A 16,923-nucleotide genomic window follows, 5' to 3' on the forward strand; every position below is an offset into this window, starting at 1 on the left:
CTGCTATGTTTAAAAAAAAATAGTAAAGTAAAAAAAAAAATATTCCTTTCTCCTCAAACAGTTCCTAAGCCTAAATTACATCGGCAACAGGAGAATAGGCAAACGGAAGTCCGTTCAGCTAGCAATATATAGCAGTGACACAGAGGCTGCTAATAGTGAAGACAGATTTCGATAATTATCAAGCTGTTGAGACACTAAAAACCATTCAAATATTCCATTTGTTTAATAGTCGGTTTTTTTTACATTTTGCGAGATGGTAGGGTAACTAATTGAAAAACAAAGCCACTTTTGGAGAAAGGCCATCTGTCAGCTATTCCACACCTACTGTCAACTAAGAAAGAAAACCACCTGTTTATTTCATCAAAACTCCTGTCACGTTTAATGAGGCACAATTGTCTTTCTGCTTCTATCTGTCACTTGGACACATAAATAATATCGAACCACCTGTTACTGACGTCATACACTCTCACTGATACCTGCGCCATCTGTCACCCGTACCATGATAAGCCACTTTCATCTGAACCGAATCGCGTCGCTTATCTCTCTTGTCTCTTAGACTATAGAGGTCAGCCATTAATTAGGTTCCCCAATGAACGGGCACAATCTCCGGAGCGTTTTCAAGGATAAATAGGCGGTGAGAAGCCTAATAAGGTAACGTTCCAAGATGTTCACACCTGTAAAAGTCTGAAACTTTAACTTCACGTATGCATAGTTAAAAAGTTAAGTATATCTTAGTTTTCCCAGACCACTGAGCCGATGAACAGCTCTCCTAGGGCTGGCCCGAAGGATTAGATATTCTTACGTGGCTAGGAACCAATTGGTGACCTAGCAACGGGACCTACAGCTTATTGTGGGATCCGAACCATACTATATCGAGAAATGAATTTCTATCAACAGAAATAAATTCCTCTGATTCCGCGTATGCATAGTGACCTAGTGCAATGTACTAGAATGATGATTATCAGTGTAAATACACGAATTAAGCTTCGCACAGTACACGTACACACGCATCAGAGCAGCAAGTGTATGAAGAAAGAATCTGAACACGATACAGTTATATCAAACTGTCAAAGTTAGATCATAAACTTCAAAATTTCCCTGTGTAACCTTTTGAATATTTCCTTTTTTCCACAAATTCCTATAAAAAGAGTATATAAAAAACCGTGCAGCGTAATTTGGTTTCGTTACGGGTTATAATTTTACTAAGCATACCCACTGCGCTTTCATAACTGACATTTGCTTTTTTATGGATGGATTAACGACAGTGCAGGGGTATTGAACACGTTCCGACTTGTCACTGTCCAGCCCGTGGCCAACAATTCTCGACCAACGGCCCCTCAATAAATCCGGGATTTCGGTCAACGCTCCGGGATTACTCGTCTCGGCAGTCTCCTATCTTGGCATCATTTGTGACATGGGAACACTATTATATATCAATCTATTAACGACACAAGCACGTAAAACTGCATGTAGAAATAATGTTAATTTTTTTAAATGGAGCAAACGATTACTCACACACACACACACACACACACACACACACACACACACATATATATATATATATATATATATATATATATATATATATATATATATATATATATATATATATATATTTATATCAATTAATCTTGCGCACTACAACAAACTCACCAATTTTCAGTTCATCGGTAAGCTATCCGTAGAAAGAATAATGTAATATTTCAAAGGCTTTAAAAATAAAACTTTCAGGAAGAGCAGTCATGTATATCTTTATTTGGAGAACCTGTTTTTATTTTGAAAATAAGAAGTATTCTTACCGATGACCTTTCGTGTGTTGCAAAGAAAATATAGCACTTTGAACAGTTTAAGTACGTTAACGATGAAAACCCACTCGCTCCTAGATGAACTTCATGACATTATGCATATCTTCATAATGATAAAAAACATGTCGTAAAAAAATTATATTATTTTGAAATATTTAAAAAAAATAATTCTCTATGTGAACCGACTAGCTCATAAACGCTTGCGCTTCAACAAGCTAAGGGTCATTATCTAAACGTCATGATTCACATACCATTTCCTTTATTATTTCAAAATTAAAAGTTTGACCATATTTTATTTATATTTTATATTTCCCTGTAAAAAAAATAAAACAGGGAGAGGGGGGCGAGATTTTGATACCCTCAGGAAATCTGGTAATTCATAAAAACATGAGTATTTCTTTTCTTAATTCTCATTCTTTATGAGAGACATGTTATGATTCTTGAACAAATCAGCTTATTTTGACTAATATAACGATTTATACTGAAATCGTTGTAAATGTTAACTCTCAGACACAAGCATGACAACATACATCAATATATATGTAATATATATGTATATATATATATATATATATATATATATATATATATATATATATATATATATATATATATATATATATATCATATATATATATATATATATATATATATATATATATATATATATCATATATATATATATATATATATATATATATATATATATATATACATATATTATATATATATATAATACATATATATGACTGGTAAAAATGTTCTGTAACAACAGAGTTCCATCTAATAAAAGGAGCCCATAAAAAACACCAAAATAGAGAAAAGTACTATATTTCAGAGACTGCTGTCTCCCTCTTCAGTAGATGAATGAGAAAAGTTCACAGAAAAGGTGGTATTTATACCAAGAGGTCCATCCACAAACAGCCATTTTTAAGTCACCCCCGCTGATAATCTTCCTCTAATCTTCTTAAGGGTTGGTTGAATGAAGACGTTGTCGATCGCGTCCGAAATCCATCCTCCTTTTGAGATGTTCATTACCTGCCTCTCTTTTATTAAGGCCGATTCCATCATTTGACTCTTGTACCGGCAGTTGCTGCTATAAATTACACGTGACAAATTCCAGTTTATTCTATGGTTATGTTCATTTATATGTTTGAAAATAGCCGAGTTCTGTTGTCCATACCTAACTGACCGTTTGTGTTGTATTAATCTCTGGGAAGGGATTTACCTGTAAATCCGATGTAAGATTGGTCACAGTCCTGGCATGGGATTCGTATACCCCAGAGTCCTTTGGAGATGTCTTTTGTTGGACGTTAATCAGGGATTTGGCTAAGGTGTTTGGGTAAGTAAATACAAAAGGGTTCGATTTTCCGAGGGGGTTGGTTATTCTCTTAATCGTGTCCAGGTGGGGAATTATTATTTTATTGTTGGGTGTATCTCTGGTCTTGTCTTTAGGGGGTCGGTAGAAAATTACGTTAGCTTTGTGAATTGCTTTCTCATTATATGGTCAGGATATTTTAAAGACGAAAGTTGCTTGCGAATTAGTTCAAATTCTTTTTCCAGGAGTTCTGGGGAACAAATTCGTAAGGCTCTTAAGAACAAGTTACTAGCTACACCTATTTGATAGAAATGTCATGATAGCTAAAGTAGTGAATGTATGAAAAGTGAGAACGTTGGTTTTCTGTATATGGTAAATTTGTATTCTGACGTATCTCTGATTATTAAAACATCAAGAAAAGGAATTTTGTTGTCTGTTTCCCATTCAACTTTAAATTTGATGCTGGGCACTAATGTGTTAATTTCGAGAGGAATTCATTGAAATTGCCCCACCTATTATCCCAAAATGTTAGGATATCATCCACGTATCTCATCCACAACATGTTTTTGGGTTTTATTGCATTTATTACTGTAGTTTCAAAGTATTCCATGTACAGATTGGCTAGAACAGGACTTAAAGGACTACCCATACTACACCCGAATTTTGCTTGTAGAATGATTCCCCGAATGAAAATACCGTTATTAGATGCACATAATTCAACTAGCTTTATTATTTTGTCAAGCGCCAATGTGCCGGTGCTTTCAATTACAATGTGCCGGTGCTTTCAATTACAAAATTTCTAAATGGTTAGCTGGCCTCCTTTCCCCTTTTTCCCCTTTTTTTAGGCACTTTTTCTCCCAGTCACATTAAACATTCGGAAGATTTTTGTCACAAATTCAGAGAGCACATATACCACTTCACAACATAAAACTTTTAAGCCTTGATGTAGATTCCTTGTTCACTAAAGTACCAGTACAGGAGCTTCAGTTTTAAGGGTAAAATTATCCCCCTATTCAGATCATTTCCATTGGCGCTTGACAAAATAATAAAGCTAGTTGAATTATGTGCATCTAATAACGTATTTTTCATTCGGGGAATCATTCTACAAGCAAAAATTCGGGTGTAGTATGGGTAGTCCTTTAAGTCCTGTTCTAGCCAATCTGTACATGGAATACTTTGAAACTACAGTAATAAATGCAATAAAACCCAAAAACATGTTGTGGATGAGATACGTGGATGATATCCTAACATTTTGGGATAATAGGTGGGGCAATTTCAATGAATTCCTCTCGAAATTAAACACATTAGTGCCCAGCATCAAATTTAAAGTTGAATGGGAAACAGACAACAAAATTCCTTTTCTTGATGTTTTAATAATCAGAGATACGTCAGAATACAAATTTACCATATACAGAAAACCAACGTTCTCACTTTCATACATTCACTACTTTAGCTATCATGACATTTCTATCAAAATAGGTGTAGCTAGTAACTTGTTCTTAAGAGCCTTACGAATTTGTTCCCCAGAACTCCTGGAAAAAGAATTTGAACTAATTCGCAAGCAACTTTCGTCTTTAAAATATCCTGACCATATAATTGAGAAAGCCAATTCACAAAGCTAACGTAATTTTCTACCGACCCCCTAAAGACAAGACCAGAGATACACCCAACAATAAAATAATAATTCCCCACCTGGACACGATTAAGAGAATAACCAACCCCCTCGGAAAATCGAACCCTTTTGTATTTACTTACCCAAACACCTTAGCCAAATCCCTGATTAACGTCCAACAAAAGACATCTCCAAAGGACTCTGGGGTATACGAAATCCCATGCCAGGACTGTGACCAATCTTACATCGGATTTACAGGTAAATCCCTTCCCCAGAGATTAATACAACACAAACGGTCAGTTAGGTATGGACAACAGAACTCGGCTATTTTTCAAACATATAAATGAACATAACCATAGAATAAACTGGAATTTGTCACGTGTAATTTATAGCAGCAACTGCCGGTACAAGAGTCAAATGATGGAATCGGCCTTAATAAAAGAATAAAAGAGGCAGGTAATGAACATCTCAAAAGGAGGATGGATTTCGGACGCGATCGACAACGTCTTCATTCAACCAACCCTTAAGAAGATTAGAGGAAGATTATCAGCGGGGGTGACTTAAAAATGGCTTGTTTGTGGATGGACCTCTTGGTATAAATACCACCTTTTCTGTGAACTTTTCTCATTCATCTACCTGAAGAGGGAGACAGCAGTCTCTGAAATATAGTACTTTTTCTCTATTTTGGTGTTTTTATGGGCTCCTTTTATTAGATACATATATATATATATATATATATATATATATATATATATATATATATATATCGTATGTGTATGTGTACTAAAGGGAAAATATCACCACCAAGGGAATACGATATTAAGTGCCAGAAAACCTGACCTGACAATGATATAGGGACGTTACCTTTTCTGCCCTTTCTCCAATAACAGACCAGGCGTTGTATCCATCAAGCAGAATTGGCATCTCATAGTTTTTAAGAAATAAACGAAAAAGAAACATTTTTACTCTTACTCTTTTGTTGTAAGATGGATGCAATCACTTTCAATCCTTCTCTCTCAAGAATAATCATTATGCGAAATTTTAAGAAATTGACCTTTGACACGACAGCAGGGTAGAGATTAACTTTGATTGGAAATGAGAAATTACTGTAATGTTACACGTGGGTAACAACGGCACATTTTTTCTACTAAAAATCAACTAAATATTTACAAGCATATACATATATAAAAAAACAAAACGGGATATGGGCAAACATAAACTTGGGGTTCGTTTTCCAGGACATTAAAAAGAAAAAGGGCTGAAGGAGGTGTAGGGAAGGAAAACTTATGGTAACAGAGGTGGTATTTATCGTTATTCATATTCGTAAAAGATTTATTCGTCGTATGACTGACAAAGGTTGAAAGCGCGTCGATGGCTCGTTGTTTAAGGATATTTTCTTACTTGGTGATAATGTCGCAGCTTTGCAACGGGCATGAAGTCCTTCTGGAGAAGACTACGTAGCACCAACAACTAGTACAGTGGGAGGAATGAGATCTTTGGGCAGATCTTGACAAAATATCTAGGTGAAGCTGACAGACCTGATCATACCGGGTTCCTAAACTGGAATGGCAAAAGGAATTTTTATGGTCACACACCACTCGGCCCTGCAGTGACTCCACACCTGGCGGACATAACAAGGTGTGGCCTCCCTTCCAATATCAATTACTTCAACGGGTGCGGGAAACAAAAACCAATGAACTATTATATGGGACTCTATCTGCATCCCATTCAAAGAAAGAACACAAGCTGAAAACCTCTCGAAACTGAGACTAACCTTGGTTTTTATACAAAAACGGCCAGGGAATTCAGATCCTGAGAATTATGGAGACAAGACAACACAAGGGGAAATTTGAAAAATGAAAAATGGGTCGAACCACTGTTTTCTCTTTTACATACACACTTACTTATGAATGTATATATTTATGCGGGGAAAAGTAAATCCCTCAGCGTATACCTTATTAATATCCAAGTACACATTTACCCATTTACTACTCAACACTCAATATAAATCGAAATTAATGTTCAAAAGACTTTACAAACGGAAATAGCATATTCAATCACAGAGAGAGAGATAAAGAGAGAGATTCACGTTCAGAGAACTTTACATGCGGATAAAGCATATTCAATGAGAGAGAGAGTGAGAGAGAGAGAGAGAGAGAGAGAGAGAGAGATGGCCTATTCATAATTGGCAACCAACGAAAAGTACAATCAATTAAAAACATGAAATAATCTACAGCAATTGGTAGGAGGGCCTCAATCCCTGTAAACTGCGCAGTTTTTCCCGTGACAGCGTAATGGGTCTCGGGATAAATTTGAATGGCATGAAACAAAGGTTCCATTAAAATGTAAATTGCTTTGCTCAACGTTTGCACTAAAAATAACTTTAATAAACCGGGTTCGTACTTATTATTGAAAGCGTACCAGGAAAATTTGAATTCGTGTTTGTAAAGGCCTTGCAATTGTTACAGTTGTTAATAGAAAAACAAAACTTGGAGTTTTTTTTTACTAAATAACGTACTGACATCTTTATTCGTTCATTATTTCTCAAAACTGACTAAATATCTTATGTTAGATTATGTGGTAAGAACTTTCTTAACCATTTTTCTATGTTTCTTACGGAATTTCATGGAAATCGACTGAGGTAGTGGCTTATTTAGACTGATAAAAAATGGCCAAAGCACTCTGTATACCTTTCAAGACCTATGTCATACATACATACACACACAGAGAGAGAGAGAGAGAGAGAGAGAGAGAGAGAGAGAGAGAGAGAGTGCGTCTATGTGTGATTTTTAGCGTAAGGCTGACATCAAAACACAACAAAATGAAAGATATACCAACCCAGCCTTATTTTATGTACAAAGCCAGAGAGAGAGAGAGAGAGAGAGAGAGAGAGAGAGAGAGAGAGAGAGAGAGAGAGAGATTCCCCAAGGGAATTAACATTAATGTTCCCCCGAGTTATGTTACGGAACTGCTGTAGGATTAGTGCTAGACCTTTCAAGAACTGAAAGCTGAGGCGTTAATGTTGATAAATATCATGACAATTTACATAGATTTGCTAATGTTCACATTTAATATGTTCACGGATATATCAATAATGCATGTCTGTTGCATTTACAGAAGGAAGAGTCAAATATGACATAAATAAACTGGAAATTCACAGAACATAACATTCATCGTCCTTATAAAGTAACACTTATTTACTACCGAAAACGTAGCCAATGAATTCTAAGTCAACAGTATCTCGTGATGTTTCCAAAAATAGTCGTAGCACTCAGTCCGAAAATTATGCATGTACTAAGACATGTCTAGCCACAACCACAGTATTACTACAGGACCTTAAATCCAATATTCAAAGCAATGTATATGTTCTTGAAATTATTTACTTATTTCTAGTCTATATATATATTATATATATATATATATATATATATATATATATATATATAACTGGATGTAACTGTTCGAAGTTTGTATAATAAAAAATCCCACAAGGTATTCAAGAAGCATTAAAAGGAAACAAAGACTGAGTACACAAATACGCAGAATGGTTCCAAAATTACCGTTTCTATTCCCCAGAGCAGAACTGGATTCAGACCAAGAATGTTTATCTCTTTTCCGATAATCTTTTAAGTGGTTCCTGCGGTCGACTTCATCTTATTTCGAAAGTCTTCCGCTGCCTCGTCCCTGAGGATTCCATTGCAACGTTATCAACCGGATTAGCAAAACAGGACTCTCTCTCTCTCTCTCTCTCTCTTCAAATGGAGCCAAGATAATGGAATCAACCTTTCCAATGGAGCCTGGGACTCTGATCATACAGACAATATCTTCCTTAAGGCAACGATGAAGCGGATTAAAACAATTAACAGAACCAACGTCGTCTTAGCGGTGACTCCAGGTATCATCTATATCTCCCACTATATGCTTCGCCATTGTAACCTCTTCTGTCATTCACTACTCGATAAGGGTGGGAGTCAGTCCACCGAAATATAGTCCTTGGTTTTAAACCAGTGTTTTAATGGGCCTTTTATACTTGAGATGTATCCTGTTTTAACGGAATTTATTTATACATACATACATACTATACTATATATATATATATATATATATATATATATATATATATATGAATAACTTGATCACGAAGTATATAAAACGTGATGCTATGTATAAATTAAGGTTTATTTGCCACGAAGGAAAAAAAATTGAAAAAACGAGTTGGCCGAGTACTTTCTCGGTCCTATTCGGACCCTTTACTGAGTACTCGGCCAACTCGTTTTTTCATTTTTTTCCTTCGTGGCAAATAAACCTTTATATATATATTATATATATATATATATATATATATATAGTATATATATATATATATATATATATATATATAATATATATATATATATACACACACACACACACACACACACACATATATATATATATATATATATATATATATAATAATAGTGTATATTATATACTTATATTTATATATTTAATGTATACATATACTCATACATACACATACATATGTATATACGTTTATTTATAGTCTGTGTGTGTGTATTTATGTAGGTGTTCGCACCCTTGTTTATTTATAAAGGAAACGTGAAAGTCTAAACGAGGCGTATGCAAATGAAGAAAAGGGGCAAGGACGAAAAACATAATCAAGAACAGAGAGAGAGAGAGAGAGAGAGAGAGAGAGAGAGAGAGAATCTTAGGAAGAATATCTCACGAATTGGCCCCCGGCCCCCCTTCCGAATAAGGATTACCTCCTCGAGGCCCTCCCGTTTTGATGGTTTACACTGGCGAGCAATGAGCAATAACGGCAGGTCTTCGAACAGGGCTCCACAGAATGGCTTGCAGAATTACATAAAGTAGGAAAAAAAATGATATATCACCAGAAACAAGAAATGAAAAATGGTCGAAAACAACAAAAATAACCGAAAGAACAGAATATGAAATAATGTCTAACGTAATCAGAATCACAAGAGAGGAGAGCGTCTCTGAGTGCACCTTCAGGTAATGAGGACGCCAAAGACCTAATCGGACCGGTGACAAAACTTGAGTGAAAAGCAAAAGCGCAAACAAGGTTTGAAAGTCTAAGACCTGTAACCTGTTCAGACATGATAAAACCGTCATCCGTTGACAATTTTGCAATGCTATAATTGAAATTCGCGACAAAGGCGGTTTCTGCAATATTGGACACAGCGCCTACCAATGATGCCGCTGATGATCTCATATTTCCCAATAACGCTTAATTACGATTTTTTTTTCTCTTTTTAATGACACTATTGTTTATTAATACAGCAAAGGATAGTTGGGTTCAGTTTATGACACAACAAAACAATAACTATTTTGAATGGGCTTGATTTCAAGGATCTGGTTATTTTGTTAAATTATCTATATTGGGAATAACCGTGCTCTACAAAATATTTTCATGAGAATATATGATAATACATGCTGTCATAAAAGTTGAACATAAGTCTTAATTATATTATTTTGCATATGAACATTCACATTAACATTCAAACAGACCCACAGACCCTATATATAAATACACAAATACACACACACACACACACACACACACACACACACACACACATATATATATATATATATATATATATATATATAGATATATATATATACATGTGTGTGTGCGTAAAAGTGAATGTTTCGTATGCGAAATAACATATTGGAAACGGAGTTATCATTTGCCTTTCTCCGTTAAGAAAAGGGGTTTATCTTCCGTCTGTCTGTCTTTCTGTCTTCTGTCTATGGTCCCCGCGCATTCATAAAGTGTTTGATTTTCATTAGTCGTTCCCTTCCTTTTATTTCCTTTCTGACCCTCGTTATCGTTTTCTTTTTTCCTTTTCTTTTCGCCCAACACCAGGATTCTTTAGCAGTTATGTGTAAGGGGCTGGTCGTACCCTGGGGCGAGGTTTGGGGGGGTGAAACTGGGGGGCTACGACCTATTCCCGTCTGAACCTGAATACCGGATGCAGCAGCAGCTCAGGGGACGGCCCCAAGTCTCGCCCGGGGCATGGCCGCGAGACCAAGGGGACGGATAAAAGGGCCGGTTGCCGTGCTTAGAGACCAGTTCGTTTAAGGCCGGTCTGAAGAGAGAGGTGATATAGTGTGCTAGTGCGTGTGTGTGCGCGTGTGTAGTAGTTGTAGTAGTAGCAGCAGCAGCAGCAGGACGCGCGTTTGGAACTCTCGCTCCCTCGTCAGGTGGTTCCTCGGAGGAATTTCCATCTGCTGAGGTGGTTTGGTGCGTGTGTTGGAGGGTCCCATGCGTAACATCGCCTTTCCCCTGTGTTGGATCGATTATTGATAAATAGTAAAAGGGAAACAGACACCAACACATCAGGACTTCATACCAGCGACTTTTCTGACGAAGGTGAGTGCCTGTGCATTGGTACCGTAGCGGTGATGGGACCGATAAAGCTTCCTTTCAGTAAGCGAGCATACCTTCGCGGTAAATAGTGATATACTCTTTAACTATGTCCAAAAAAAATCCTAGTTTCCGGCATCGCAACAAAAATAACATTACTGTCGGAAAAAGGCTCGGGTCTCGTCTCATATTAATAATAATATAATAATAATAATTGCAATGTATGATACATCTCACTGACGTCGCCATGAAAAGATGTCGGTCACGAAGCACGGGGCAGAATCATATTCATGATGAAATGGGATACAGAGAAGAGCACACTGAGCATAGCCGCGGTGATAAGAGACTGCAAGTGAAATCGAGGGGCCACAGAAAAGTATTAGATCCGTCATGCCAAGTGACCCACCTCAATGGCTGCGCCGTACTGCCACGACGTACCTGTATACGAGCGCCCTGAGTAATGCTGAAGTATTTCTGGGTTCGTATTCAGTCATGGACAAAATAAATGAGTGAGCGCGACTTATATCATTGTAATAGTTTATCAAGTGGTATCTAGAGTATAGAAAAAATAAGTATCCCATTGGATATCACTTATTTTAAAAAAATGGAGAGAGAGAGAGAGAGAGAGAGAGAGAGAGAGAGAGTATATTTATTTGCATATCAACTATTCATGATTGCAATGTAGGCTATCAAGCGGGCCTAATAGTGTAGAATCCAGTGTAGAACAAAAACCCCTTTAGAGCAAATCGTTACGACAAAACTCCTCAGAACGCAACCCTCAATAACAAAGCAAAAACTACACGAAATCTTCAAAAACATAGAGATAAAACCATTTCTTCCATTACAAATATCATCTTTCTCGTTACGTAGAATTATAAGGCAATTGCATAGGTTCACGACTGATAGTTTTTTTTTATTATGCAATAATAAAAAACGGAATTAGATTTTCTATCAACATAGCATCTCATTTTGGTGCTATTGCCAATATTTCAAATAGTTCCACGTGCGTTTGAATCCATGGATAAGCCTCTTAAAACTGTCTCCAGGGGGCTCTTTCGGCGGTCACGGTATGTTTGGAGGCATTTCCCCTTTCTAGAAATATCTTTATTTCTTTAATACCACAGGTAAAGAATAAATTGGTAAGCAAAGGAATGATGAAATAAAGCATAACATAAGAGTAAGAGATGGACGTGTGAGAAAATAAACAATCGTATACTAACAGATATCTCTCTCTCTCTCTCTCTCTCTCTCTCTCTCTCTCTCTCTCTCTCCTCTCGCTCTCTCTCTATCTCTCTCTCTCTCTCTCTCTCTCTCTCTCTCTGACAAAATAATTGTTTGGAAACTTAAAAAGGACTACACAGAACAATTTTTTTTAAATTCGTAATTCGAAAAATGAACAAAAAATATATCTCATTTGTATAGCATTACTTAACTACTTTTAAATATATAGAATTAATTGACTACTTTTAAATATCTAATTGTGTAATACTGATAAATGGACATCTACAAGTACTGAGAAAATAGTTAAAATGTTAAAAAACAAAGAGAGAGAGAGAGAGAGAGAGAGAGAGAGAGAGAGAGAGAGAGAGAGGATAGGGTTGAAATAAGACGGATATTTAAATACCTGGAAATGAAAAACAACCACTATAATCTTATAATTATAGCCTCAGGGTTTGTCTCAGACATTCAAAGGTCTGTCACAGGTATGAAGTTTTCGTTTTGTAAAATTTTCAACAGGGCAGATCTTTAAACGCCACGCCAGAGAGGTTTGTCTCTTCGTGGTTGTAAAACTACAATCTGTATTATACCAGTGGGGAAGATTAGGGTCTGAATTCTCCTTGGAGGAATAATATTATTCCTACAAGGAATTCTCCGGCTCGGTCACAACCGATAGCTTGTTCTGCCACATCTTAAGAGTCCGTTGTAACAATAGTTGTGCTACTCAAGGAGGTCCTCCTTGGTGTTATTCAGGATGAATATAGTGAAGGGTTAGTTCGCCTCTGACCAAAATAGGCAGGAGCAAGGAAAGCTCTCTTAACCCGGATTAAGGTGCTCTTCAACTGGTCAGCCCTTTTAATCTCAACGAACTGACCACGACCATACCCTCTGCATTAGTGAGGATTAGGCGTATCCCTTAGCTCAGCAATACCTGGAGATTAAGAGGGACATCTCTCATCTAAAGTCGCGAAAGTGAGAGAGTGTATTTGGACAAACATTTGCCATAGTGACCCATCATTTCCTTACTCCTGGTTTTCTTCTATGGTAAGAGTTCAAGTTGTTTTCGATTAAACCAAGTTTATGCAGCCAAGTGCTCTTGCTCCCTATGCAATCAGTTATTCTGGTTTTTGGAGGGGGGGGGGGGGGGGGGGTTGTTTAGGGGGGGGGGGCGGCCCTCCATACAATTACGGCGTTTTAGTCTCGAAGGATCAGGTTTCTCCACCCATTCAGCTTTTCTAAATCTTATGGATAACATTAGATAAGATCGTGCTGACAGCAATCTGGGGGCCACTGACTGATTAACAGGGTCGTGGGGTGAAGCTTCAGGCTAAATAGGAGCTGGCTTGGAAGGCTGGGTGACTCAGGTCAGTATTCAGTAATGCCCCTGAATTACACTGACATTAACGACCAACATATTCAAAATAAAGTTATTTCATCTTTTTTATCATCATTTACATTCACATAAATACATCATTTTTATATTTAGCTGGTCACGCATAACTGTAAGTGCAGTAAACCAGTACAATATACAAAATGCACACACTAAACAGCAGAAAATAAACAAGAACTGACGTCCCCAAGTTAATATCAACACAAAAGGCGTATTTCATGATAAACTGGACTCCTGGCCCTACCCAAAAAAAACCGCCATCCGAGACCATCCCAGCTTGCCCGCACCCATCACTCATTACCCCGAACATCCCGCTGATTGGACCGACCTAACGAACGTTAAATAGACCTTGCGTTAAATGAATCAGCCTCGATGAGATGTTTGCTGAAGGAATTTTCCTTGAGTCTTACGACAAAACGTTTCCGAAAGGCCTTTGTTTTCTCTCTCCAACTTTCGACAACAATCCTAAATGAAGGAACTCGTACGAAATGTGAAAAAAGCATAGCATAGGTTGGCTCTGTACTGACAAGTTTCATTCCCTCAATATGGTTTGGAGGGTATAATTTATAATATATATATATATATATATATATATATATACCTATATATTATAGGTATATATATATATATATAGCACTATTGAAAATCAAAACTACCCAACGCACGCTTAGAAATTTAGGGCTTTTTGCATTAACCCAGCAGCGCTCCGTAAATCAAAATGGCCATTTGAATGTGAATTCACAAGTGATCAAGGCTGCTCTAGCATCAGCCAAAAAGTATTTCCTTGTCTTTTTATTTGTTTTATGGTCCCTTAAATTTACGGTCAAAAATCCTCTCATATAATCACAATGTTAAGAGACCGTCTAGAGTGTTCGTGATTCTTTTTTTCCTAGTTTTTCTTACTTTACTAATAGGCCGAAGGTCTATCGATTCCTTCGTTATCAAACTCGACCCTTCATCCTACTTCCACGGTCTCGTATGCAGCTGAACGGCATTTGTTCTTATGTAAGTGCAGTGTTTCAGAAAGGTTAACTCACCGATTTTCTCGACAATGAACACAGAAATTGTCTGAGAAACTGCAGCTTTTTCTGTTGACTGCGTTTCTCCTTCTGTCTAGGTAACATCATTTCTAAATTCGAGGCCAATTCACTCCTCAGTTTCGCCAGTCAGTTGAGGTTTGGCCGTAGGGCCTTATGCGTCTCACTTGTTTACCTCCCGGGCATGACCTTTTTGACCTTCCTGGAACTTGCCGGAAGGAGTGGATGCCTTATGGTTAGCTGGGCAGAGCTGTGATTGCAATGGTAAGGCGGAGTAAAGCCCTGGGCGAGTGATGCAGGATTAACATGCTAATGAATGCCGTTTCCTTTAAAAAGTAATGATATATATGTATACACACACACACACACACACACACACACACACACATATATATATATATATATATATATATATATATATATATATATATGTGTGTGTGTGTGTGTGTGTGTGTAAATTTCAGACACTAGCCATACTGGTCGTATGGGATCATGAATTAGTAAAATGCGTTAATAAATATTTCACACCTACAGAAATTTGTCTAATGAAAGAAATTAAACTAGCAATATAATCAATGTACGTACGTGTGTGCATGTGCGGAGAGAGAGAGAGAGAGAGAGAGAGAGAGAGAGAGAGAGAGAGAGAGAAATGCGCATTATCAACTCAACATCTCACTCAATTATCTGGACAAATCAGCCGCCGGTTAGGATGAGCATATGTCAGACGCATCACCCTCCGTAAAAATCGACCGTTCGAAAGTGACCGAATGTTCAGAGAACTCAAATTAAGCCCTGTTTCATTTTTTATTTGTGGCCACCAGATAAAACCGACAAAATTTCAAAATGCCAAACGTTCCGAACACGAGGTAAAAGGGAGCCACCGGAATGGACCAACGTTTTTCTGCGATGCGTATCGGCGGTGAATCGAGGAAGACTGGTAATTTTGAAGTAACCTTACGCGCTACCTTCCGTTCAGGAATTCCACACATTAGACCGCTTGTCTTCATAAATCAGATAGAATTCAATCCTTTGAAGGGTGTGGAGGAATCCCCGAGGAATATGTTTCCGTTATTTACCATTACCGAGGTAATCATACAATCGTCGAGGGTCACATCAGATTGTTTCTCTTCTTCCAAGGTTACTGCACTAGTACCATGTTTCCGTTTGCATTTTTACAGAGTACACTCGATGTATCTCCCTCACTGAAATGTTCTGCGGGACTTCGCTTAGTACGAAACTGTGGGTGGTATCCTAAACCATGAAAATTTTATTGATCAATTGGAAGCCGTATTCAATATATATTCACAAGACGAAGATCCAGGACATATGAAGCATGTGGCAGTAATGCCATCACAGTGTATTTATAATGCCTGGCATTCTTACAGCATGTTTTCTCAGTGACACGAACAAGAAAGCTTGCAGTCAAAAGATGTGCTTAATACCGATGTATATTATATATATATATATATATATATATATATATATATATATATATATATATATTAATGATATCAAGTATGGTGAGACAGACGCTAAGTTCCAAATAAAGCAGTACGAGAATGTGTAGCGAAGAGGGATACCATGATCTTACTATTAGTTTAGTATAAAATAACTTTTGTTAATTATTCTGTACCTGAATTAAAGGCCAGTTCTATAATCAATGAGATATCTCCCGCAACCAATGCTCGGTAAAGCTAATAAAAGTTCAAGTAAAAGAATCATTTCAAGAATTATTCCAAACTATTGCTGCTGCTGTTTTGGATGTCATGTTTATCGATAAAATCCTGAAACAAAACCCTCGCCACTACATTACTGATGTCAGGAGTATGAAAATCGAGGGATTTCATCAGTTTTTGACGTTCTCACAAAAAGGCATATTCTCCGTCTCACGGAATGCAGTAATTCTAAGAGACCAGTAAGATCATCTATACTGTTACAAAATATTAAGAAATGCATGGAGAAAAGTGTAACGCACTTCCTAGTATCAATTAACCAAAAAACCTATACCTTACTCAGACAGGACTAATTGATTTGCAAATTTCTGAATTTACCAAAATCAGTACAAGCTAAAATTTAATAGTGAATAGGATCAATGTAAAACAAAACAAGAGTCAATCTTTCTTCTGTTACTCAAGGTAGACTAAAG

The 16,923-nt window shown here is 37.0% G+C and overlaps 1 protein-coding gene across 5 annotated transcripts in view; it reads left to right on the forward strand.

Moving 5' to 3' along the window:
* The window catches only part of LOC135223842 (BTB/POZ domain-containing protein Tiwaz-like), a 221,659-nt gene that overhangs the window by 114,764 nt on the left and 89,972 nt on the right, over positions 1-16,923 (forward strand). The window contains exon 1 of one of the 5 annotated variants that reach the window (XM_064262761.1): positions 11,114-11,138. The exons of the other annotated variants lie outside the window; for them this stretch is intronic. The gene's annotated coding sequence lies outside the window, so the exon portion shown is untranslated. Of the gene's footprint in view, positions 1-11,113; positions 11,139-16,923 lie in introns of those variants that run through there. 5 annotated transcript variants of the gene reach the window in all.

This window comes from Macrobrachium nipponense, chromosome 20 (assembly GCF_015104395.2).
Source record: "Macrobrachium nipponense isolate FS-2020 chromosome 20, ASM1510439v2, whole genome shotgun sequence".
Classification (NCBI taxonomy): Eukaryota; Metazoa; Arthropoda; class Malacostraca; order Decapoda; family Palaemonidae; genus Macrobrachium; species Macrobrachium nipponense.